Source organism: Pristis pectinata, chromosome 25, assembly GCF_009764475.1.
Source record: "Pristis pectinata isolate sPriPec2 chromosome 25, sPriPec2.1.pri, whole genome shotgun sequence".
Taxonomy (NCBI): Eukaryota; Metazoa; Chordata; class Chondrichthyes; order Rhinopristiformes; family Pristidae; genus Pristis; species Pristis pectinata.
The window spans coordinates 10,338,430-10,359,590 of NC_067429.1; the positions used below are offsets into that span (position 1 = coordinate 10,338,430).

At 43.8% G+C, this 21,161-nt stretch overlaps 1 protein-coding gene across 2 annotated transcripts in view; it reads left to right on the top strand.

Moving 5' to 3' along the window:
* LOC127583099 (thyroid hormone receptor alpha) overlaps nucleotides 1-21,161 on the top strand; it is a 375,457-nt gene that overhangs the window by 269,184 nt on the left and 85,112 nt on the right. The window contains exons 1-2 of one of the 2 annotated variants that reach the window (XM_052038851.1): nucleotides 5,295-5,432; nucleotides 6,761-6,929. The exons of the other annotated variant lie outside the window; for it this stretch is intronic. The gene's annotated coding sequence lies outside the window, so the exon portion shown is untranslated. Of the gene's footprint in view, nucleotides 1-5,294; nucleotides 5,433-6,760; nucleotides 6,930-21,161 lie in introns of those variants that run through there. 2 annotated transcript variants of the gene reach the window in all.

The following is a 21,161-nucleotide window of genomic DNA, read 5'->3' on the forward strand; positions in this document are numbered from 1 at the left end:
CCACCCATCTCTGTGGAAAAAAGCTTTCCTCATAAATCTCCTATAAACCTTTCCCCTGTGTCCTCTCGTATTTGACATTTCTACCCTCGGAAAAGGACTGTATCTTACCCTATCAATGCTTCTCTTAATTTTATATATTTCTATCAGGTCACCCCTCAGCCTCCAACGTTCCAGAGAAAACAATCCAAGTTTGTCTGACCTCTCCTTATAGCTACCACACTCCTATCCAGGCGACGTCCTGGTGAACCTCTTCTGCACCCTCTCCAAAGCCTTCCTGTCCTTCCCTAATGCAGGGACCAGAAGTGCACACAGTACTCCACCTAAGGCCTAATCAAAGTTTTATACAGCTGCAACATGACTTCCAAACGTTTATATTTAACGCCCCGACTGTTGAGGGCAAGCATGCTGCATGCCTTCTTTACCACCCTGTCTACTTGTGTTGCCACTTTCAGGGAGCTAAGGACTTGCACCTCACATTATATAGAACATAGAACACTGCAACACAGTACAGGGCCTTTGGCCCACAATGTTGTGCCGACATTTTATCCTGCTCTAAGATCTGTCTAACCCTTCTCTCCCACATAACCCTCTATTTTTCTGTCATTCATGTGTCTATCTAAGAGTCTCTTAAATGTCCCTAATGTGTCTGCCCCCACAACCTCTGCAGGCAGTGCGTTCCACGCACCCACTACTCTGTGTATAAAACTTACCCCTGACATCCCCCTTGTACCTTCCTCCAATCACATTAAAATTATGCCCTCTTGTGTTAGCCATTGCCGCCCTGGGAAAAAGTCTCTGACTGTCCACTCGATCTATGCCTCTTATCATCTTGTACACCTCTATCAAGTCACCTCTCATTCTCGTTCTCTCCAAAGAGAAAAGCCCTAGCTCACTCAACCTATCCTCATTAGACATGCTCTCCAATCCAGGCAGCATCCTGGTAAATCTCCTCTGCACCCTCTCTAAAGCTTCCACATCCTTCCTATAATGAGGTGACCAGAACTGAACACAATATCACAAGATCACAAGACAAGGGAGCAGAAGTAGGCCATTCGGCCCATCGAGTCTGCTCCAAGGAAAAGGGAAAAAGAAAAAGAAATGAGAAATTGGGGGGGGGGGGGCAGGTAAAAAAAAACTATTCTAACCCCAGTTTCCAGCCTTATCCCCATATCCCTTGATACCCCTACTGTTTAGATATCTATCTATCTCTTCCTTAAACGCCTCCAATGATCTGGCCTCCACTGCTGTACCTGGCAAGGAATTCCACAAATTCACCACCCTCTGGCTAAAGAAATTTCTCGTCATCTCTGTTTTTAACCTGTACCCTCTAATTCTAAGATTGTGCCCTCTGGTCCTGGACTCACCCACCAAGGGAAACAGCCTAGCCACATCTACTCTGTCCAGTCCTTTCAACATTTTAAATGTCTCTATGAGGTCCCCTCTCATTCTTCTGTACTCCAGTGAGTACAGTCCAAGAGCCGACAAACGCTCATCATACGTAAGCCCTTTCATTTCGGGAACCACCCTCGTAAATCTCCTCTGAACCCTCTCCAACATCAGCACATCCTTCCTAAGATATGGGGCCCAAAACTGTGCACAGTATTCCAAATGAGGCCTCACTAGTGCCCCGTAGGGTCTCATCAACACTTCCTTACTTTTATACACTATACCTCTCAAAATGAATGCCAACATAGCATTTGCTTTTTTTTACCACCGATCCAACCTGGTGGTTAACCTTTAAGGTATCCTGCACGAGTACCCCCAAGTCCCTTTGTACTTCTCTACTTTGAATTTTCTCTCCTTCTAGATAATAATCTGCCCATTTATTTCTGTTTCCAAAGTGTACAACTGCACATTTCTCAACATTGAATCTCATCTGCCATTTCCTTGCCCATTCTCCTAAACTATCTAGGTCTTTCTGCAACCTTCCTGTCTCCTCAATACTCCCTACTCCTCCACCTATCTTGGTGTCATCTGCAAACTTAGCCACAAAACCATTTACTCCATCATCCAAATCGTTAATGTACAAGGTAAAAAGAAGCTGCCCCAACACCGACCCCTGCGGAACACCACTAGTAACCGGTAGCCAACCAGAACAAGATCCTTTTATTCCCCCCCTTTGCTTCCTGCCAAACAGCCAATGCTCCACCCATTCTGTTATCCTACCTGTAATTCCATGACCTCTCATCTTATTAATCAGTCTCTTAGGCGGCACCTTGTCGAAGGCCTTTTGAAAGTCTAAATACACAGCATCTACCGCCTCTCCCTTATCCACCCGACCTGTGATTTCTTCAAAAACCTCCAATAGGTTGGTCAGGCAGGATCTTCCCTTCACAAAACCATGTTGTCTAGGACCTATCTTGCCTTGCACCTCTAGGTATTCCATAACCCCATCCTTGAGGATCGATTCTAATAACTTTCCCACCACTGACGTCAGAGTAATAGGTCTGCAATTTCCTTTATGCTGCCTCCCACCCTTCTTATACAGTGGAACTACATTTGCGACCCTCTAGTCCTCCGGAACCATGCCGGAGTCTATCGATTCCTGGAAAATTATCACCAGTGCCTCCGCTATCTCTAAAGCAACCTCCTTCAGAACCCGGGGGTGCACTTCATCCGGTCCGGGAGACTTATCAGTCTTTAGCCCATTTAGTTTTCCTAGCACCTTCTCTCTAGTAATCTTAACTGAACTCAGTTCTATTCCATGAGACCCCTGACTAACCGGTATATTGCTGATGTCCTCCACAGTGAAGACCGATGCAAAATACTCATTTAGTTCTTCTGCCATCTCTTTATCATCCATTATAATCTCTCCCGCACCATTATCAATTGGTCCTATATCAACCCGTGTCTGTCTTTTACTCCTTATATATTTTAAAAAACTCTTAGTATCCTTTCGAATGTTATCTGCCAACTTCCTTTCATAATTCATCTTTTCTTTCCTAACGACCGTCTTAGTTTCTTTCTGCAGGTTTTTAAAACTTTCCCAGTCTTCTGTTTTCCCACTAATCTTTGCTTCCTTGTATGCCCTCCCTTTTGCTTTTATTTTAGCCTTCACCTCTCTCGTTATCCACATTTGTGCCTTTTTTCCATTCAAAACCTTATTTTTTCTTGGAATATATCTATCCTGCATTTTCCTTGTTACTTGTAGAAATTCCTTCCATTTCTGCTCCGTCATCCTTCCAGCTAGCTTACTCTTCCAATCAATTTGGGCCAACTCCTCTCTCATACCACTGTAATTTCCTTTGTTCCACTGAAATATCGATACACCAGTTATCAGCTTCTCCTTCTCAAATTTGAAACTGAACTCAATCATATTGTGATCACTAGATCCCAATGGTTCCTTTACCTTTAGTTCCCTAATCACCTCTGGTTCATTACACAGCACCCAATCCAAAACAGCCGATCCCCTGGTGGGTTCATCAACAAGTTGCTCCAAAAAACCGTCCCATAGACATTCCACAAACTCACTCTCCTGAAATCTACTGGCTTGCTGGATTTCCCAGTCCACCTTCATGTTAAAATCCCCCATAATTATCTTCACATTGTCACTCTGGCACGCTTTTTCTATTTCAAACTGCAACTTATCGTCCACTTCCTGACTGCTGTTAGGGGGCCTATATATAACTGCTACTATTGTCCTTTTACCCTTGCTATTTCTTAGCTCCACCCATAAGGATTTCGCCTCTTCTGACCCAATGTCCTTCCTTTCTATTGATTTTATATCACTACTGACCATCATGGCCACACCTCCCCCTCTGCCTACCCGCCTATCCTTCCTATATACTGTGTACCCCTGGACATTCAGTTCCCAATCACATCCGTCATAAAGCCATGACTCGGTGATTGCCACAATGTCATATTTATTAACCTGCAGTTGTGCCACTAGTTCATCTACTTTATTCCTAATGCTACGTGCATTTAAATATAGTACATTTAGTCCAGTATCTGCTATTGATTTTGTTGTACTCCTATTGTTCAGCAAATTATCCTGACTTTTCACCTGCCTGTCCTTCTTACCATCCTCACTACACACTACCTTAGACATGTTTCTATATACCTCATCCTCCATCCTAACATCCTGTATCCTGACATCCTGATTTGTTGTACTTCTATTGTTCAGCAAGTTATCCTGACTTCTCACCTGCCTGTCCTTCTTGCCATCCTCACTGCACACTGTCTTGGACTTGTTTCTGTAAACTTCCTCCCTTACCCTAGCATCTCGTATCCTAACACCCTGGTTTCCATCCCCCTGCCAGATTAGTTTAAACCCTCCCCAACAGCTAAATTAAACATTCCCGCCAGGATATTGGACCTTTTGGAGTTTAGGTGCAACCCATCCTTAGTAAATAGGTCGTGCCTCCCCCAAAAAAGGTCCCAGTGATCCAGAAACCTGAAGCCCTGCCCCCTGCACCGGTCACTCAGCCACGCATTCATCTGCCAGAGTGTGGATACTCCAAATTGTGGATTACCATCAACTCCTCCCAGATTCTACCGCTCACCTACACATATTAGGAGCAATTTACAGTGACCAATTAACTTACAGATCCGCAGGTTTTTTGGGATGTGGGAGGAAACCGGAGCAGTCAGGGAGAGAATGTGCAAACTCCACACAGACAGCCCAGGAGGTCCGGATGGAACCCATGTTTTTGGATCTATGAGGCAGCAGTTCTATTTGCTGTGGCACTCTGCTGCCTAAGAGCTAAGAATTCACTCTTAACTTGGTATACTTTACCCCTGCAAAAAGGGAAGAGGCAGCAGTCAGAGTGAGCCCCGCATTCTCCTTACAGTACTGAAGGGCTGCAAATATCCTGGCAACTCCTGTGTGATTGTCAGTGGTGGGGTAACTGAAGCAGGGACCCAGAGGAACCCTCCTGTACGCTGTATTTTGAGGGTTTGCTCCATCAGTGCTTGAGACAGGCTGTGCTTAAGCACATCAGCGAGGTGAGGGAGGGAGGTTGTCAGATCTGGAAGCTGCTGTTTCACTAGTTGCCAGTGTCTGACCAGACCGGATTGGAGGCTATTCTGAATCATTAATCAGAGGCTTTTTTGCAGTGCTGATGTGCCAACATAAATCATTCACGCAGTAAGCTGCAGGGAGGAGGAGGGACTACATCTGTGGTAACTTCCAGTTAAAGGATTTAGCTAGGCTTTGATCTTGAGTAACAGCTGATGTTACTGCCGCACGTTAAGAGGTGGATTTATACTTGGAGGAAGTGTCTCCACCTGTTCGTTCATATGCACTAGTGCCTGCATTTGCACGGGGGGAAATGCGAAATAAGTTACGGACAGTGCCTGTGAAGTGAGACGTACCATGTTTTGACTTTAATGCACTTGGAGTGTTGACTGCGGTGCTGTCAGGAGTCAGTGTAAACAACACACGGAATGCCAATGCTGGCCGGTTATCAAGGAAGCTGCAATGAGTTATTTCAGTAAGTGGAGCCCAGTCAAACTGCTGTGTGTTTGTTGGCTGTGCCACGTATGGAAATATGTCTGAGCTTGATCCCTGGCCTTTTATTTGTGTTAATTTTAACGTGAAGAAGTAAAAATAGTGGAGGTTAATTGGCAAATGCATCATACGGATCCAACGTTAAAACAAAAACAAATGAGTTGATCAGTTATTTGAAATTAGGCTTTTATTCTGGCGCGAACCTACCTTGACTAACGGTTTGACTTGTTCTTCCTGCGATTGTTGTTTGTGGAATCTCATACATAAACTGCGAGAGCGGGTGCCCGGCGGCAGCTCTTCAAAGCCATTTGTTGTATGTAAAATATCTCCTGTGTAAAATGCTTTGCAGTGTATCTGACCGATATGAAGGACTGCCTCATAAATCCAAGTCATTATTTTTGTATTCCCTGTCCTGCTCACAATTCCTTGCGATTAAACCTGGCTGATTTTTAATTTGAAATTTACCCCAAGCCTCGTTGCTCAAATTGGTGAACGAGTTTCAGCACAAATAAGCGTGACAAGATAAAACGAGGAGGTCACTTAAAAGATAAGAATCCCAAAGAGGTGGAGGTGTAGCAGTAGATTAGAATGCAAAGAAGCAAATCACTGAAGGTTCCGAAGAGCGTTAACAAAGCCAGGCACTCTGAACTCGAGGGTTGATTTCTAGACAGGTAAAATTGATGAGTATTGGAGTTATGTTAAACTTGTATCAAGCCTGGGACCGTCCACACTCCAAGCTTCGAATCAACATCACATTGCCTAGAATAGGTCCGGCTGTAAGGTGCACCCACCTACTGAAATTCGGTTCTGTTGCTGTGGAGGAACTGAACTTCAGAGACAGCGTACAATGTTACTGTACAGTCTGCTTCGTACGATTGACTGGAGGTAAATGTGTGGCAATTAGCTGCTTTGGAGAGGATGCAAGGAAGATTCAGAAAGATGATACCAGGAGTGTGAGGACACATCTCAGCCCCGATAGCTTTTCCATCGAGAGGAAGAGTAGACTTTGTAATAATGTGGAAGGTTTTGAAAGGACAGACACAAAGAAGGTAGGGAAGTGGTCTTCAGTGCAAATTAGTCACCCAGAAGTCCAATGGGGAAATTGGACGTATCTCTGAGGTTGCGGGTGACTATGCAGAGAGCATAGATGTATTTCAGGATGTCGGAGAGAAGGGAATGAACGAGGGAGGGAGGGAGGGAGGGGGATCTAGTGAAAACATTCGAATTGTTTGACTGAAAACTTGGTCTGCACTGTCAGTGTTCTTGAAGGGATCCTTGCGGTGATAACAGAGGCTGAAATTTTTCTTACAGAACAGAAATACTTTTACCTGCTGCTTGAGTGATTTTTTAAATCTGGACCCTGTCACTAAACACGATTGGGTCCTCTCTCTGTGCAGAACACAATTCTGCAAGTTCAGCGCCAGATCCTGTTTGCATTTCACGGAAGCCCGGGGCACCTGCAGTAGCGTCAGTCAGTGCGGTATGTATCTTTGACATCGTTATTTTGCGCGTTCGAGCAAATGGTCATTCACACCAGCAGAGGCCTTAACTGGAAAGTTGAATCCTGTTTCAGCTGTAGTTACAATGGTCTAGGCTTCCTGGGTCCATTGTTGTAGAATCAGAGACGTTCATAACGCTGTGGCTAGACTCTGTCACCAGCCCGCTCGCTGCTGAGGGCTTCCCCGCTCACACCCAGCCGACCTGCTCCCCATCACCACTACCAATTCAAAAACGACCACCCAATGGTGTGCCCACCAGTACCTAAAAGAACACCCAAGGGTGGGTCCAGTCTTCTTCAGTACCTGATCTGTCCCACCTTCCCCACCGCCTGAAGGTGGGTCCAACATACCCCAGCACCCAAGGGTGGGTCCAACCTTCCCCACCACCTTTGGGTGGCCCTAACCTTCTTCACCATCTGACGGTGGGGGCAGCCTTCCCCACCACCCAAAGATGGGCCCAACCTTTCCCACCACTTAAGGGTGACCCCAACATACCCCAGCACCCAAGGGTGGGTCCAGACCTTTCCCAAGACATGAGATTCTGCCCAACTTTCCCCAGCACCCAAGGTAGGTGTAGCCTTCGAGACATTCTGAGGCTGACTGCAACCTTCCCCAGTCCCGGGTCCAGGCATTCCTAGCACCCATTCATATTTCTGAACCCCCCGCCCCCCGCCATCACAATCCAATGACCCCTCAAGGCCCCTTCCCAGAATGCTCTCGTGCCAATCGATCCTCCTTTCCGCAGGTTCCAATGCAGTCACTACCACAAGAAGCCCCTCCCCGAGAGCCAGGATTCTCGATCCTCTGTGCTAGCACAGTGTGTACCATGTACAATGCCCTGGGCTTGCCCACAGTAGAATTATTCTGTAGGAACTTTTGCAAAAACAGAGTTGCCCTACATCTTTAAACACTCCTGCATAATTGAACATGTGCCATGACTTTGCATCTTGTCCCTCCCCCAGCCAGTCCCACCTGCACGGGTTAAAATTTAAAAAATCACGTTGGTACGGAGGCTCCAATTTGCAGAATTGAAAGATGCTGCAGAGGGTTGTAGACTCAGCCACCTCCATCATGGGCACAACCCTCCCCACCATCGAGGACATCTTCAAGAGGCAGGGCCTCAAGAAAGCAGCATCCATCATTAAGGACCCTCACCATCCGGAACATGCCCTCTTCCCATTACTACCATCAGGGAGGAGGTACAGGAGCCTGAAGACCCACACTCAACATTTTAGGAACAGCTTCTTCCCCTTCGCCATCAGATTTCTGAATAGTCCATGAACCCATGAACACTATCTCGTTATTCCTCTTTTGCACTATTTATTTATTGTAACTTATAGTAATCTTTATGTCTTACACTGTACTGCTGCCGCAAAGCAACAAATTTCCACAACCTTGCTGTGTTTATTTGAAAAAAAGACATGACAGGGTGTTGGGCACTTTGGGATGATCTGAGATTGTGGTAAGTGTTGCACAACTATATGCCTCCATGCCAACATAAATTACTTCTTAAACTCACCGAAAGAATGTGGAAGCTTTAGAGAGGGTGCAGAGGAGACGTACCAGGATGCTGCCTGGATTGGAGAGCATGCATTATGAGGATAGGTTGAGTGAGCTCGGGCTTTTCTCTTTGGAGAGAAGGAGGATGAGAGGTGACTTGATAGAGGTGTACAAGATGATAAGAGGCACAGATCGAGTGGACAGTCAGAGACTTTTTCCCAGGGTGACAATGGCTAACACGAGGGGGCATAATTTCAAGGTGATTGGAAGGTATAAGGGGGATGTCAGGGGTAAGTTTTTTACACAGAGAGTGGTGGATGCGTGGAACGCACTGCCGGCAGAGGTTGTGGAGGCAGATACATTAGGGACATTTAAGAGAATTTTAGATAGACATATGAATGATAGAAAAATAGGGGGCTATGTGGGAGGGAAGGGTTAGATAGATCTTAGAGCAGGATAAAATGTCAGCACAACATCGTGGGCCAAAGGGCCTGTACTGTGTTGTAGTGTCCTATGTTCATGATATACGTCAGCAATAATAAACCTGATTCTAACCTTGTACATTGTAATACACTAAATACAGACCAAGACTCACTGAACATTCAAAATGTGATGTAAACATTAACAGCAAGCTAGGCTGAGTCCAGCAGTGACAGCTGAAGAGCCAATTGGTCAGAAGAGCTTGCGGTGAGTTTAAGAAGTAATTTATGTTGGCATGGAGGCATACAGTCGTGCAACTTACCACAATCTCAGGTCATGCCAATGTGCCCAACACCCTGTCATGTCTTTTTTCAAATAAACATAGCAAGGTTCCACAATCAGTACTATGATAATGACTCGGTAATTTTTTTTTAAGTGATGTTGATCGAGTGATTAATATTGGCCACGTCAGCAGGGAGAAAACTTCTGCCTCAGGATCTTAACATCCATTGCAGAGGATAGACAGAGCCTTGGTTTAACACTGCATCTGTAAGACAGTGCTTTGGACTGTGCACTGTATAAGAGTGTGTTCAGAGATTAAATGTATTTGTTCTCTCCCACAACCTGAAACCACAACTTTCTCACTCAAGACTGAAAGCAACACCAGTTGAACTTGTTGAGTTGACACATGTTATATAAGATCCAAAGGTTTCTTTTTGTTGACCAAGCTTTCAGTTACCGCCCCAATATCTCCTAGTGTAATTCAGTGTCAAATTTTGTTTGATATTGCACGTGCAGTGCGTCCTAAGGATGTAATATAAATATAAAGCTGGTGTCATAGTTGAGATTTAGTCAGTGGCCTTTCCTGCACCTTCTTTATTCCTGTGAAGTAATCAGTATTGTGCTGATTATGGGAGTAATTGGCCTTGCATGACACAAGGGATGTAATGATCTGCTTTGTTGTGAAGTTGGGTGTTGCACACGCTAAGCACTTTTAAATTACATTGTTGTTGGCTTGTTGCTATTTTGGTGGCCCTGGAACACACACTGTGGATTTCTGCAGTTCTGTGGATTTCTGCAGTTCTGTGGATTTCTGCAGCTGCAATGCATTCACCCACCACAGTGCTATCTCTTGCACACAGTGACTTGATTCACAATTTAGTATGGGCTGAGTGTTTTCTCTGTATGTGTTATTTTGGGCTGTGAATATATTGGAGAGGCAGCTTTGGTGAGGAACTGCAACATCACTGGGACAAGATACCTGTGATCAATGCCACGTAAATATTACTCTAGTCCGACAACAAGCTTATCTCATTTTCAGCCAAGGATTTCTCAAAAGCTCATAGGCACAAACCGATACAAACAAATCATGTCACTTTCCTGGATGATGAAAGTTTTTTCCTTCATCTCTACCTGTTTCATGCTTATATAATTAATTTTTTTAAACTGGCATTTATTTGCTATTACCCTTGATCCAAAATAAAAATAACAATTATATCACAGAGCTGGTGTGATGAAAGTACACACTGCTGAACCTAATCTATCATAACACTAAACTGTGTATCTGCCAAATATTGTTTGTAGCCAAGCACTCAAATACTTAGCTAATATTAGGACTGCATTTGCTTGTTTGCAGTTTGAAGAGATATTGTTGGAAAGGTTTGGCTACAGTTTCATTGGCAAATAGCTGCAGAGAAGGCACGATAGAAGAACATTGATTTTGCAAATCAGGTATCAGAACAACAAAGCAAATAAATATAATACACGTTCTTGAGGAGATATCACTCACATCTGTAAATTATCATGAGAAATGCTGTTGTGTACTTTTGATAAAAACTTATCTGGTAGACCTAAATGAACAGACCAATGTTCTGAAAATGAAATAAAAGGAACAGTTATTGCACCGACATTACATGGTTTCAGGAGTCATTTTACTCCTTCCTGTCTCTGAATTGGAAAGTTGTGGGTTCAAGTCCTGTAATGGAGACAAGCACAGAAATCCTCCACTGCAGTGCTAAAGGAGTACTACATTGTCAGAAGTGCTACCTTATGGATGAAATATTAGAACTACATCCCATCTAGCTTTTTAGGTGGATGTAAATGATCCCATGGCACTACTTGGAAGAAGAATAAAGGGTGATCCCTTTCCCTAGCCAATATTTATCTCTCAATCACTATCATTAACCATGTCATCTGGATAGTAATCACACTGCAGTGTATGAGAGCTTGCAGTAGGCAGATTGCTTCTGTGTTTGAAACATACAACAGTAACTGCAGTTTAAAAGTTTACCATTGATGGTGTTTTATGAGGTGCTATAGAAATGCAAGTCTACCGTTATATGCTTTTATTGCCTCACAGTAGGTTAATTATTGGAGTGGAATCATATACGCAGGCAGCAATAAAATCCAGGAATGTTATTTCCTTTTTCAGAATCCCCAGTATTTTTTCAGGAGAAATGACTGTTTCTTAATTTCACAAACATTGGTCAGAATACAGTAATTCACTCAAAACATCTTCCTTTGTCCTTTCTTATATATTCAATAATTCAGTGGTATAAATGATCAGGTGCATACTTTTTTTATTTGTTCTCAGGCTGTGAGCATTGATTATTATCCATCTCTAACCTCCCCTGAACTGAGGAGGCCAAGGTATTGGGTCTGGAGTCACATATAAACCAGACCGGGTAAGAATGACAGATTGCGTCTCCAGAGAGCATTAGTGGACCAGGTAGATTTTTATGACGCTCTGGTAGTTTCATGAGACAATAGGAGCAGGAATAGGTCGTTAGGCCCTTCATGGCTGTCCTGCCATTTCACATGATCATGGCTACGATGTGCAGGTCTCATCTCCTCTTCTGTGCCATTTCTCCAAACCCTTGTTGTTTTCGTTACTGAGACTACTGTTTATTTAATTCCAGTTTTAAAATCTTGTATTTAGACTACTACTCTTGTCCCTGGTCCAAAATAATGTCTACGGTCAAGTAAGTTAACCACTAATCTATAATACTTTGCGTGTGAAGGTTTGTGTACAAGGAATTATATTAAGTGCTTGGTGCTCAACAGTGTACAAGATATGATGTACAATACTCTGTATTGAATATAATGTTCACAATATTACACTGTGTACACAGTATGATATAAAGTCTACATAGTGTCATTAAGCATGTATACACGCTATACGTAGTCATAAAGTCATAGGGCTGTACAGCACAGAAATAGGCCCTTCGGCCCAACTGGTCCATGCCGACTAAGATTACCATCTAAGCTAGTCCCATTTGCCTATATTTGGCCAATATCTCTCTAAACCTTTCCTATCCATGTCCCTGTCTAAGTACCTTTTTAATGTTGTTAATACACAGGCTGGCAAACAGAGATACTTTATGTGAGTGAGGGATGTTTTTATTGAACCAGAGTGCCTTGAAACCAGAGTGCAGGAACTGACAACGTACCACTGTACTTGCTTGACATGTTAATGGAAGATGTGATTTTGTAATAATCTTCTGTTTAATTGATTAAAACCTTGCAATACGGATGAGACTCCACCCACCGACTGAGGTCACTCTTTTTCTTTCACGTGGATGCTGACTAGCAGTACAGAGCACCAGGAGAGCTTGTAGTCAAGTGAGTTGAATTTAGGTCAAGAGAGTGTTGTGATGTTAGCAGTCATTTACCCTGTCTGAAGCAGTATGAACCTCGGTGAGTGAAATTTACCCTCACCACCTCCACCCCGGCCTGCAGCATGGATAATAATAAACCCTGGTCTATTGTGGCTCTCTATTTCTCCCCTCGACCCATACCCCCAAACAGGGCCCCTCTCCTACATTCTTTTGGAACAGTAGAATCAACACGGACGGAAGCGAAATGCTGCAGTTGCTGGGAATCTGAATTCTGTGAATGAAATAAACAATGAGAAAGGATCAAGTTCCAGGAATTGAATCAAATTGACGTTTCAACGCAGCAACCAACCAGTTGACGAAAATAAACTTGAAACATTTTGTCCCAGCTGTCACATTGCAGCGGTGCATGCGGGGATTATCAGCAGCCACAATAATCAATTAATGATATTGATGCTGCTGATAACTAATTAACGAGTAGCTCTTTCACTGGCAAATAAACAGAGCTGTTATGCAAGGTATTGGAAACATAACTAGCCCATTGCTGCCTTCCCTGCTGATCTGCAGAGGAATTCCTCGGGGATTTTAACAGCAGCTTTAACCCTGCCCATGCTGAATGAAGGAGAATGTGATTATCAATACAGCTACCATTCATTTTCAGTGCAAAGTGAAATAGGAACTTCTCATCGATGCACACATGTACGTGGCCAGCAATACAAACTTTAGCTACAGACAATACATCATGGGCACATCCCTCCCCACCATCAGAAGTATCTACAGGAGGAGCTACCTCAAGAAGGCAACATACATAATCAAAGATCCCCACCATCCAGGCCATGCCATCTTCTTGCAGCTAACATCAGGCAGGAGGTACAGAAGCCTGAATTCCCACACGACCAGGTTCAAGAACAGCTACTTCCCTTCAATTGTTTGGTTCTGGAACCACTGGCAAAACTCTCATCACCAGAGTTCAGCAATACTCGGATCACTTTGATCACTTTGGACTTCTATTTTTGTACTAATTGTGTTCTTTCTTGTAAAAATTATATATAATGTATTTTTAATTTACTTTTTTCTTGTGAATGCTGCTTACGTGAGGCTATGTGCTTGTGATGCTGCTGCAAGTAAAGTTTTTCATTGCACCTGTGCATACGTGTACTTGTGCATGTGACCGTAAACTCGACTATGACTATGACTAATTATTGATCATCCGAAAGTTCTTGGTAGTAAACAGAAACTATCAAATGCTGGAAGTTGGAAGGTAAGAAAAAACATCCTAAGCACATGGCTGAGAAACAATCAGTAGGTTATTCCTTGTAAGTGGATGGAAGTAAGGAGGACTTGCATTTATATAGCAACTGTCACAACTTCAGGATGCTCAAAATGCTTTATAACCAATGCATTAGGAGTGCAGTCATTGTTGCCATGTACAAAATATGGCAGACATTTGTATCTAGTGTGATAATGATCAGGTAACCTGTGTTAATGAGTTGGTCAATATTGGGCAGGGCAGTGGGAGAAAAACACCCCAGCTTGTGCCATTCAACGAAAAGTCTAGAAGGCCATATCCCAACTGAAAACCAACAAGATCTTGGGAGCACTCAGTATTTCTGAGGACATTCCAAAACTTATCAGTGAAGAAATTATGTCATGAATCCACAATCTCATCATCCACTTCTGGGAAGAGAAGGATGCAGTAAACATAACCATCTTCACGAAAGGAATCAAATCTGACTGTGGTGATGACAGAGGGATGACCTTGCTGCCTGCCACGGGGAAAATCCTCCTGTGCTGCCTTCTCCCTGTGGCCAAAGAGCTGCTCCCCAAATCACAGTGTGGATTCCGTCCATCTAGAGGCATACTGGCCATTATCTTCGCCTCACAACAACTCCCAGAAAAATGTAGGGAGCAACACCTGCCACTATATATGGCCACCTTTAATCTCAGTAAAACCTTTCAGTCCATCAATCTTGCACTTGCTTTGTGATGGCGTGACATGCAAGCCTTGTTCCTAACCAGCTGGTCTACAACAGAACCAATCTCAGTGACTATGAGGGTCAAAGGTGGCAGTAACACTGTACCAGCCCATCTTTGATCTTTCTCACTGTGATGCTGTAGCTAACCTCTAACAAATTTTCTTCAGGATTGGAGCTAGCCTTCAGGACTAACGGGAAATTGTTCAACCTTTGCCTGAACGAGAAGCAAGGTCATCTGAACTTCAGTATTCGAGCTGCCATAAGCAGCTGTGCTTGCGTTTGTGTATGCTCCAAGCCATTGTCAACCTATTTCTTAAAACATATGGGATGATGGGTCGTAAACTCAACATCAGCCAAACAACGGTCCTCTGCCAACCAGCTCCTAGTGTACAACACCATCCTCTGACAACACATGTTCATGGCGAGCGTCTAGGAGACAAGGGCCACTTCTCATACCCTAGGAGTTACCTCTCAGCACAGACAGACATTGCTGATGAAATTCACCTCCATTCAATGTGCCAGCATAGCATTTGGTCACTTAGAGAAATGGTGCTTGAAGATCAAGCACTCAGACCTGGCACAAAGCTCATGGTCTACCAGGTAGCACTGATCCCTACTCTCTTGTATGCTTCTGAAGCCTGGACAACCAACAGCAGGCACCTCAAGGCACAGGACAGATACTACCAACAATGTCTCCTTCAAATCCACTGGATGGATAAGTCAACACCATCCACACTCTCTAACAGGCCAACATCCGCAGTATTCTGAGCTTAGTTACACTCAGTCAGTTTCATTGGACGGGCCACGTCATTTGTGTGTCCAACACCAGACTTCCAACACATACACTCTTTTCCGAACTCCTTCAGGGAAAGAGATTACCAAGCAAACAGAGAAAAAGAGATTCAAGGACATTTTCAAAGTCTCCATGAAAAATGCAACATCCCTACTGACTCTTGGAAATCCCTGGCCTATGACTGCTCAGACTGAACAGGAGACTTTGAGGACCTGGAGTCCATGGATTGGGAGTGCACAGAAGCCTAGTAAAACTGACAGAAGGAGTGCGCTACCTCACAAACTGCCAACCCATCTACTTTGTCAGGCAGCCTCTGCCCCATCAGTGGAAGAATCTATGATTCCCACATTGGCCTCGTCAACCACCTCAGAACCCACAAAGCCTTGATCCTGATGGTCTGGCTAAAGAGACATCCAAGGATTACCTTAGTCTTTACTTGCAGCCCTGCTATTATTTTTTCCCTTGGGTGGCACAGTAGCGTAGCGGTTAGCATGACACTATTACAGCGCCAGCGATCGGGGTTCAATTCCCGTCGCTGTCTGTTTGTACATTCTTCCCGTGACTGCGTGGGTTTCCTCCAACTGCTCCGGTTTCCTCCCACATTCCAAAGACATACAGGTTTGTAGGGTAACATGGGTGTAATTGGGCGGCACAGGCTCGTTGGGCCGGGAGGGCTTGTTACTGTGCTGTATAAATAAAGTTTTAAAGAAGATTAAAGTACTTTTTCAAATTTCTTTTTGAAAGTTACCATTGAATCTAATTTGTCTCTTGGTAGTGTTATCTAGAACAACCCCCTGAATAAAAAGAAATTCTTTGTATTATTCTCATTCTGTTGCCACCAGCTTAAATCCGTGTCCTTTGGTTACGAATTCTCTTGCAGAGCCCTCCACCATTGTGAACCCCTTGATCAAATCTCCTCTATGCACAAAAGATTGTGGGTATGATTACAGATTAGTGATCTATAATCCATTTACAATGAATGGCTGATTTTCTGATGCACACTTTTGCCAGGTGAAGCCATTCACTGGGAAACACGTTTGAAAATTTCCAGCACATCTCCCCTCACCAGGTAGGACAGAGCAGTTTTGATATTTCCATTCATTATAGAAGACAGGGACATCACACAAATATAATAAGCATTAATTTTTGCCAGCTGTAATTCCTGAGTGGTGGACTATTAGGGGGAGGTACTGATGCTAAAAGGGCTGCCACTGGTGAGTCCCACAGATATACCCTCCCTCCTCTCCACATGCTGCCCTTCACATCAAAAGACACAGCATCAGTTTCCATGTGGCTGCTGTTCAGTTTTATTTTGAGAAGCAGCTGGATGGTATTAGAAAGTCACATGAGGGAGAGGGTTACTACGTTCAGAGCTGAAGCACATTAGTGTTTTTATGATGCAGAAGTGCTGTGAAACTTGTGTACTATGCAGTGATGAGACACAGTGGAATCACATGCACCAGGTTTTTACTATTACTGTCTCGAGTATTTAAAAAAAGACCAGGTAAGTAAACAGTGCCTTCACACATTCTTCACATGATGGTGTCTGCAATCAGTCCTGTCACGTAAACATTCAAGACTGAATCACTCCTTTGTGAAAATCATGTTGAAAATGCTGTTCTTACATTAGCATAGAATCTGAAATCTTGTGTAGTTTTCCTCCATTTGTTTTTCCTTTGTTTAAGAAGGGAAAAAGTGATAAACCAAGAAATTATAGGCCAGTGAGCCTTATGTCAGTTGTAGGGAAATTATTGGCGAAGATTCTTGGGGATAGGATTTACACATACCTCAAAGTATGGATTTATTAGGGATAGTCAGCATGGCTTTTTGAGGGGGAGGTTATGTCTTACAAACTTAATTGAGTGTCTTGAAGAGATGATGAAGTTGATTGATGATGGTAAGGCAGTGGAGGTTGTCGACATGTCTACCTGGACGTTAGTTGTCTACATGGACATTAGTAAAACAAGGTCCCTCTTGGCAGGCTGATCCAGAAGATTAGGGGACATGGAATCCAGTCTACTGACTTGGTAGACTGGATTCAAGGTTGGCTTGGGCAGAGAAGACATAGAACATAGACCGTTACAGCACAGTACAGGCCCTTCAGCCCACAATGTCGTGCCGACATTTTATCCTGCTCTGACATCTATCTAGCCCTTCCCTCCAACATAGCCCTCTCACTTCTCTATCATTCATGTGGCTATCTAAGAGTCTCTTAAATGTCCCTAATGCATCTGCCCCCACAACCTCTGCCAGCAGTGCGTTCCACGCACCCACCACTCTCTGTGTATGAAGAACTTACCTCTGACATCCCCCTTATACCTTCCTCCAATCACCTTAAAACTATGCGCCCTCGTGTTAGCCATTGCCGCCCTGGGAAAAAGTCAGAGGGTAGTGGTGGAGTGGTGTTATTCTGAATGAGGTTTTGTGAACAGTGGGGTTCCACAGGGATTAGTACTGGGACCTCAGTTGTTTGTGCTATATATTTAACAGATTTATATGCAAGTGTAGGTGGACTGATTAGTATGTTTGGAAACAACACAAATGTTGGCAGAGTTGTGGATAGTGAGGAAGGTTGTCAAAGGATACGGCAGGACATAGATCGGTTGGAAATATGGGCGGAAAAATGGCAGATGGAGTTTAATCCAGAGAAGTGTGAGGTGATGCATTTTGGGAGGTCAAATGTAGGGGGAAAGTATACAGTAAATGGCAGGACTCATGGGCGCATGATGTACAGAGGGATCTTTGGGTACAAGCCCATAGCTCCCTGAAAGTGGCAAAGCAAGTAAAGAAGGCATACGGCATGCTTGACTTCATCAGTCAGGGCATTGAGTGTAAAAGTTGGCAAGTCATGTAGCAGCTGTATAAAACATTGGTTAGGCTGCATTTGGAGTATTGTGTGCAGTTCTGGTCGCCACACTACAGGAAGGATGTGGAAGCTTTGGAGAGGGTGCAGAAGAGGTTTACCAGGATGCTGCCTGGAGTGGAGGGTATTAGCTATTAGGAGAGGTTGGACAATCTTGGATTGTTTTCTCTAGAGTATCAGGGCCTGAGGGGTAACCTGATAGAATTATGAGAGGCATAGATAGGGTAGATCATCAAAGTCTTATTCCCAGAGTGGAAATGTCAAATACTAGAGGGCATAGCTTTAAAGTGAGAGGGGTAAGCTTATAGGAGGTGTGCGGGCCATGTTTTTTTACACAGGGAGTGGTGAGTGCCTGGAACGCACTGCTGGGGGAGGTGGTGGAAGCAGATATGGTAGCAACATTCAAGAGGCACTTGGACAGGTATTTGAGCAGGCTGGGGATAGAGGGATATGGACCATGTGCAGATAGATGCAATAAGTTTATTTTGGCATCATGGTCACCACTGACATTGTGGGCCGAAGGACCTGTTCCTCTGCTGCACTGTTCCATCTCCTGTGTTGTTTCTCCCTATCCCTCCTGTAGGCATTAGCCATCTCCCCAGGATGCAGTACAGTGGCTGCAGCTGTCTCCTTTGCCTGACCTTCATCTCAAATAGTGAACACTGGCTGTTCAACCATATTAAGCATCACATCTCAAGAAGTAGGTTCCACCACTTCCATGCCATAACTGGCTAGCAGAGGGCATAGCCAGTCTAAGGAAATCCCTGACCTGTGTGGCTCAGCTACTTGTTGCATTAACCAGAGGAAGTGTTGGAAACTCCATAGAACTTCAATTGTATTTTTTTTCTATTTAAGTATTGTAATAAAATGTGCCTTGATAGGTAACTGCCAGTCTATAAGAATGAGAACAAGAGTTGGTATTGGTATTGGATTTGGTGTATTATTGTCACATGTACCAAGATACACTGCAAAGCTTATGTTTGCATGCCATCCAGACAGATCATTCCATATATAAGTATATTGAGGTAGTAAAAAGGAAAACAGAATGCAGAATATAGTGTTACAGTTACAGAGAAAGTGCAGTGTATCTTGGTACATGTGACAATAGTAGACAGAGTGCAAGGGCCACATTGAGCTAGGTTGGGGGATCTAGAGTCTATCTTTCAGTGTATGAGGGCTCCGCTCAAGAGTCTGATAGCAGCAGAACAGAAGCTGTCCTTGAGCCTGGTGGTACGTGTTCACAAGCTTTTCCATCTTCTGCCCAACAGGAGGGGGGGGGGTGGGGTGGGGGAGGGGGGAAGAGAGAATGACCGGGGTGTAGACCATTTGTGTCAAACAGTTTCAGATTCCTAAGACAGTTTATATCTTGGAATTTGGCAACGTATTTCAGACTAAACATAAGAGTAACGTAAGAGGATAGTCTCAAACTGGTAAACACAAATTTTGCTTAAGGAGCAATACCAATAAGTTTTCTAGAATGGCAGCAAACTAAAGGTACTTCAGTGATGAGGAAAGACTGGACGGTCTGGAGTTAACACCCTTGGAGCAAGAATAATTGAAATTAGACTTGACAGAGTTGTATGGAGTCTTGATGAGCTAAGATGGGGGTAAATGGAGAGAGGTTATTCCCATTAATGGATAGTTCAAGGGTCAGAGGGCACAGATTCAAAGTGATTGGTGAAAGACCCAAGGGTAATGTGAGAATAATATTTTTGACTTGACTGTGGCAAACATTAGAATTTAATTTTGTTGATATTTGGCCACAAACACACACACATACACCCTTTATGTTAGGGTGTAAATGTGTGCTTTCATGTACCCAAGCTCACATTTCACATCAATTTTTAATTACTGGTAAGCCCAGTACCACAACCTGCCCTCCACTGCCCACACTCCTGTACATGAGTGGCTATTACCTGGAGTGTGCTGCCTGCTAATGTTGTTGATGTAGATTCATTTGAGAGCTTCAAAGAGGAATTGGATAAATATTTGAAGAGAAAAAGAGTTGTAGGGCCACAAGGAGAGATTGGATTGTTCAATCACAAGCTGGCACAGAATCAAAGGGCAGAATGGCCTATTGATAAAGATTTTCCAAAGGAGTAACATGATCTCCCCCCACTGACTCCCCGAATGGAAAGTTGACATCAATGAAGATGTGAGCCCATAAAGCAAAGGTGATAAGTTGGTGTTTAACTTTACAGACATGATTTGCACCTCTGATGATTGAGTGAACTGAGCTGCACACACCAGGATCGATGCACGCTTACCATCCCTTCCTTGATGCCTGTTGATCTGCATCCTGTGGTTGTGGTGACAGGTTCCAAGAATTACAGGTCACTGCTCCTGACTGCTGTTCAGTGATTGCAATTGAATGTTCATGTGTGCATGTTTGTCAGATGGGGTTGGTGCTGAGCTCAGCTGTGATGCCTGTAAACAGCCTCACAATGCCTGACCGCCCAGTGTTCTACATAAAGAAAATCCATGCATCCCCTGACCCACAGGACAGTAGTCATCTCCAGAACACAACATGTCAGGAGCATCAGGAATGAAATAGAGGCAGAATGGGCTCTTGATTCAGTCACCCATTCATCAATCAAACTGATTTCAGCTCTAAATTCCTGAAATTTGGGAGAAAATTTTATGATCATAATTTATTTTTGGATAGCCACGTGAATGATAGAGAAATAGGAAGGAAGGGTTAACATTTGGGAGGGAAGGGTTAGATAGGATAAAATGTCGGCACAGTATTGTGGACCGAAGGGTGCTGTAGTGTTCTATGTTCCATTTCTGCATCATTTCTGGAGCCATTAACCTGTCTATTTTAAAATGGAGGGAGGGTTTACAACAACCAAATTAAACATTCATCCATCTCAAGCCATAATTTCAGTGTGTTTGTTCCCATCTTACCCAGTCCCTTGGCTTAATTTCAAACATTTTATAATGCACTACTGCACATTTTATAATACACTACTTCTTTCTGATACCACTGAACTGTCGTCATTGAGAAACAACATTCATCATATTTGTTTTTGGCTGAATTAGAATCC